The following is a 6,500-nucleotide window of genomic DNA, read 5'->3' as shown; positions in this document are numbered from 1 at the left end:
TTGTTTTTGAGGTTTAGATCTAATAATTATACAATGTATCTAAAAATGGAAAATGCGTTATCTAATCATTTGGCTAAATAACTTTAACAGTATTCTGATAAAATTTCTTCAATGTGCTGACAGGCCAAATTCTTTAAAGAAAATGAAACATAGCCTGTCGTTGCATTGAGTGAATTCGAAATTTAATTAAAGTACTGTTTGTTTTCTACTGTTAGACTTATTATAAAACAAGATGTGGAATACTTCTTTGTTTCGTTAATTTAGACCCACCGTATAGCATAAATGACTATTTAAGAAATAAACAATTTGATTAGTCATATGAAAGTCAAAGTTGACCTTCTCACCACTGTGTGACTTCATAGCTAAGTTGGTCAGAGCACTGCACCGGCACCGCAGAAGTCATGGGTTCGAATCCCGTTGCGTCACCTGAATTTTTCAGGTTCATGAGACAATTGCTTCAATTGTCCAGCAAAGTGCGAAGATCATATCTTCATTTAATTTCAAACACCGCACTGCATAAAACACTTTCATATACATTCCTTTCACGAGAAAACATGAGCCCAACAAAATTGACCTGCTCACCACTGTGTGACTTCATAGCTCAGTTGGTTAGAGCACTGCACCGGCACCGCAGAGGTCATGGGTTCGAGTGTAGAGTCACCTGAATTTTTCAAGTTCATGAGACACTTGCCTAAATTGTCCAGCAAAGTGCGAAGATAATATCTTCATTTAATCTTCATATAATTGATTAGTCATATTATGCAATTTAATTTCTTCTTGAAAGTTAAAAATCGAAAAAATAAAGTAATTTATAATGTATTTTCTAAATTTGAAACGATTTTCACTGGCGTAAAACTTTGCTGAACTCAGTACATAGATTCTGGCTACATGATCCTGGGTAGCCAGGATTCAGTGAAGCGTGAAATGATTTCGAGGTATCAAAAAAGGCCAAAACTTGAGGTTAAAAATTACAAATGTTTGTTAAGCGCCAGAAGTCGTTCCTGGTGTAATTCGTAAATTAAGCCAAGTTGGTTATTTTGATTTTAATTGTTTCGCGCGGTTATTAAATCAAATAATAGTGAAATTGCTCGGGAAGATTCATCTGATGATAAGCATTTAATCGTTTAGATTTCTCAAATCATTTATTACTTGACTATATCCCGGCTATCCGCTCATGTAATCAGCGCCTTAAGTCTCTTACCAAGTTTAACTTTCTACCTCTAATAGTAGACAACTTGCATTATTACGTCTCTTGGGAAAAGCGCGCGATGCATTTTTCTCTAAGTAGTCACTCTCATGAAACCTGGCAGTATGGCAACTACCGAAAGAGAGTTTACTGCTGTTCCTAGACACGTTTCTGTGTGAAGAAGTACGACTGAAGGCCTAAGTTCGTTTGAGACCTCTTGCCCGGGTCTTCAGGAGAGTTTTTTTTTTCAGAAAGTTGCAGCAAATCTGCGCTAGAGGATGTATCGTCAACAGAACGAAAAGGTGGTGGTAACTTGTTGCTTTCCAAACAACGAAAGAAATAAAGATATTGCAATGTTCCTCGAGGTCAAAGTAAGAGGTCTCTAGATCTTCAAAGAAATGGATCAATCTTATTTCTCGCAAGGATTTTATTCCAACGACCGGCGACCGAGTGCGTTCTTTACACTTCCCAGGAGGACGTAAGACGTACTTAACTCAATTACGAACTATTGTTCTAAAATCCACAAAATTTTCTCAAACTAAAAATTCGAACCTCTTTTTGCTCTCGGTGAGATTGAGTCCGAGTGAGCTTTTAAAACATTGTCCAAATGAAAAAGCAAGAATTAGAACGCCTTTCGTTGGAATTACAAAACGCTTGAAACCAAGCAGATTGTTTTCTCAAACTAAGATAGACAATGACCCCACACCATCATCCTTCCTCAACAAGCTTATGAGTCCAGAATAATTCTTTGTTCAGAGGAACTAGAAGTTGAAGCAAACATTTCATCTGTAATTGCAAATAATTGTTGTTGACAATCTCTATTTGACGAATGACATTGGCTGTGTTGCAAAAAATTCGGTTTTTTGAAAGGCACTTACTTTTGCGTCATGGCTGTCATGCATACATCTTCAATCAAGTGTTTGTAAAGTTTACAAAATCCTTCATAAAGTGAGTGAAAGGGGAAAAAGCTGAAAGATAATTTTGGGCGTGGAGATACAAGAAGACTACTTCGATGGAGAATAAAATTTATGTAAAAACTTGGCTCTTTAACTTTAATATTTGCATGTTATTGTAATTGGAGAATTGGGCATTTTTGTGACTGCGGCTTAATATGTCTATGATCTCATCCAAGTTCAATCATTTGAGGTGTATTCTTAACAGCGAGCCCCAATAAAACATTTGTTTTTCCTTTTTGCGCTTGAATAGTTTGTAATTTCAAACAAGAAAAACCTTAGCAGTCAAAAAAAAAATCACACAGAAAGTGTAAAAGCAATACAAAATAGTTTGCAGAGCTCATACAATTCTTCCATGTGCGATGGTGGAGTAGCAAAATTATGTGAGTAAAAGGAGCATTAATTCCATGTGGTCTTTAGACTGCTTTTTGCAAAATGCAAATAGGAAAGCTTTTGGCGAGTGGAATTTAAGGTTTTCGGAGGGCCTGTATACATTAATGTTTCACCATAGCTAAGCCACTTGTGATATGATTGCCAAAGTGTCAGAGTTGCATTGTCCTTTAAACGTCTGCCTTCTTTTTATGCTTCTTTTGTAAAACTGATAAGCAGTAGTGTAATCTACCATCGTCCTAAACTCAACACCTGCCTTTGCTTGATATCTAAATTATACTCAAGCTTCTGCTTCCATGTTATCATAATTTTCATCTTTTTCAAAGTCAAACTTATAGATTTTATTACAAAACTAAAATCAAACTTGGGCATTTTGTAAGAGGGAGAAAGAACTTGCTATGGTTTGGTCTGGTTTGCCATTGTTTGTCATTGCTATGTCACTACTTTTCAGGTAAGAAAATTTTTTTATACCGGAATAATGCCCTGCAATTTGACAGCAAATTCTCCTGCCAAAGCACTGTTTCCAAAAAGTTTGAGGGCTCCCTTCACCCCCTGCCATTAGTCTCGCCCCTTCATGCAGAGGTGAAAATGCTTTAACTTACGCCAAACTCCAAGTCTTTGACTAAATTTCATATCAATGTCATCAATTTGGATAGATCAAGACATATTTTCATTAAGTTTGATAGAAAGGTATTGGAAGATGCCTGTAATTTCTAAAACCTGTGCGTTGACCGCCAATGAAAGTTTACAAATAAGTTGAGTTTTATGCAGGCTGCTGAAGATTATAATTTTGAGGTTGTTATTGAAGTATCTCGGAAGCATATGGGATTAGCTTTCAGCTTTTCTTCAAGATGTGACAACATAGAAGAAGACAAAAAAGAACTGATGGTCACATTACACTTCTTATTATAGGATGGTAAACTATTTACACTTAAATGAAAAATTGATTAGTTCCATTGGCACTCCGTCGATGGACTCCGACTGTGACATACTTTGAAGAAGTATCTACTCTTTAAAAAAAAGGCATGACCTAAAAAATTTTATACTTGAAACCATTTTAAAGTTGTTCTACAATTGTACACAAAAATAATTGCTTTTCAAGAAAAAACAACGGGTTTGTTTCACAACTGAAAAAATGTAGGCAGTCCCAGGTGTCAAACCATAGCCCATAATGCTATAAAACAGTGTTTGAATAGGCAATAGATTGAGGAACATTTTGTAGACACCTAACTGTTTCTGTAGTAATCATTGCTTGTGTGTGGTCAAAGGACTTAAACGTGACAGTTCAATACGCAGTTCTCGAATATCTGGCGTAAAGTCTGTCACAAAAGGTATTTGTAAATCATCCCTAACTTCTTTTGCTTTTTCTACATATCGTGTAGCCAAGAGATAACAAATGACATTTGAAAATCTACCATCTATTTTTAGAAACCTCTGTAATCCTTCTGTGTCCTTTTGTTGATTGTACACTATGACTATAAAAATATTTTAATGGGTAAACAAAACTCAAAATTTCAGCCAATTATGAATGAGCATTGTCTTTGATTTTGTCAGGAGCAATGTAGAGTATTTACTTTCATGATTAAGAAGTTTTTTGTGAAGCCACATACTATCATATGAAACACGTCGAAGATTGCTTCTTTGCTGATATCCAAATGACTTGTTCATCTTCGTAATGCTTTAATGCGTCCTCAAAACGTGTTTCATTTCTAATACAGAGGCGTAGGTAAAACGTTAATTGGGAGGGGGTGATGTGTATTCATACATTAAATTGTACCTTACTGATTTCTTTTGAAATCCAAATCACTTTGAAAAAAAACCAGTAGCATTTTATACCATATAATTGTAGGGAAACCACCGGCTTTAATGGACCAAACTAATCCAGACTGGGCTCCATCTCAAAACTTTGGACTTTAGAAAACACTGCCCTAAACTTGTTGCCATCATCGAATGCTTTCAGATTTTTTGGATGGTGCATTAAATCCTCTTTCTAGGGCACACACTTACTCATGCTACAAGCACCACAACACAATTAAGTACTTAATTGCTGTCACTCCCCAGGGTACAGTAACCTTTATTTCCAGTGGCTGGGGAGGAAGGGTCAGTGGCAGACATTTGACTGAGAAATGTGGTCTCCTTGATAAGCTCTTACCTGGAGATGTAATCTTAGCTGATAGAGGCTTTGATATCCAGGAGTCAGTCAATTTGCACTGCGCAACTGTCAAGATGCCAGCTTTTACTAAGAGCTAAAAAACAGCTCAGTGGAATAGAAGTTGAACAAACTGGGCGAATTGCTAATGTGATGATTCACTTGGAAAGAGTGATTAGAAACATTAGAAAGGAATATGCACTTCTGAGTTTAACTTAGCCAATTGATTTTGTCAATTCTAAAGAGAATGAACCTACCACGATTGACAAAATAGTTATTTTTAGCTGTGCACTAATTAACATTTGTGATTCTGTACATTATGACTAATTAATATTTTTTAAACGATTTTGCATGCATACACTTAAAATTGTACTAATAATACGTATAAGACATTTGATTTCATTATATTTCATTTATTCAATTTTTTTGGTACGATTTTCTAGTTAACTTTGGAAGAAGCCCCTCAAAACAAATTTCTTTGCTGCCTCTATGTTCCTATCTATAAATTCGTTATTTTGCAAGATTCGTTCAACAAACTAGTCTTTCTCTGTCCACACAACAAAATCACTGTATTCAAAACCAGTGCATGACAATTGAGCCATAACCAAAAAAAGTGAATTTTTATGCATTAAGCTTGTTAAAAGAATTTATGAAAACAAGTCTTTTTTGTCCACACAACAAAATTACATTTGCTCAAACCAGTGCAAGACAACTGAGCAATGAATTAAGAAAGTGAATTGCTATACATTAAGCTTACTAAATGAAATTAGAATAATTTACAAATGTACTTACTTTATAGTAATATGCATGAGATCTATTAAGTTGTTTTGTGCCATCACGTTTTACTTCAATGCAAAACAACCTGTCATCTGATGAAGTTTCAATTGTCTCGTCTATGAGGAAAAATGAACACTATCAAAACAAAAATCAATAGGTGTTGTAATTATTCTGTTGACTTTTCCCCCATGAAACATAGACACAGTGAATAACAGCAATGGCAAGAGACAAGTCCATCTGGAAAAGCACCAAGAAATCCATGGGTAAAATCATTCGAAAATCCACTGTTTGTTACTGAAACATTTTCCTGGTTTGTGTATAGCCATTTTTGAAATTCATTTCTTGTCAACTCTTAATTGGTTGAGCCATTGATTTTTTGGTATTTCACAGTGGCAGATCCAGAGTACATCAAAATTAATTACTGCAGCACATTTTGGCGTATATTTACATTTCTAAGCACCTTAGAGGGTAACCATTAGTAAAATTACATTCTTTAGAAATTAAATACCGATAGTGCTTTTCTGAAAGTAATTTGTATTCAAAATTGAGGAGCTATAATTTATTTTGACGTACACTGGATCCACCACTGGTATTCATACCGATCATCTCCATTGCATTGTCCTAATTTCATTTTGTAACGCGTTTTACTATCCTTACACTGAATACTTTCAATATATCCAGGCAAAAAACCTTTTTTTGACCTAGAAAGTGCTGACTTTATGTTATCAGCCGTATTAACATATAATGCGTTCATATGTACTTGTCCTCCAGATGCTCCCCCAGCAACAGTTGCTAAAGCGTCGGTGACGTCAATGCAAAGGTTCTATGTTAAGCTATAAGAGCGTGACCGCTATACAGTATGCAATATAGCAGCGTGACTTTGTCGGTCTATTGTTGCTGAGAAAATTTTGTCTGGAGTACAATCTTCCCCATCTACAGCGAGTGGTTTCTAATCACACACAAATTCATAAAATTGCTCGACATTACGACATAGCTACTTGATTTTTGCACGACTCGTGGAAACGGATTCAGACCCTGAGTTATC

The sequence above is a fragment of the Xenia sp. Carnegie-2017 genome, unplaced genomic scaffold (genome assembly GCF_021976095.1).
Source record: "Xenia sp. Carnegie-2017 unplaced genomic scaffold, XeniaSp_v1 HiC_scaffold_6, whole genome shotgun sequence".
Classification (NCBI taxonomy): Eukaryota; Metazoa; Cnidaria; class Anthozoa; order Malacalcyonacea; family Xeniidae; genus Xenia; species Xenia sp. Carnegie-2017.
This window is presented reverse-complemented; position numbering follows the sequence as displayed.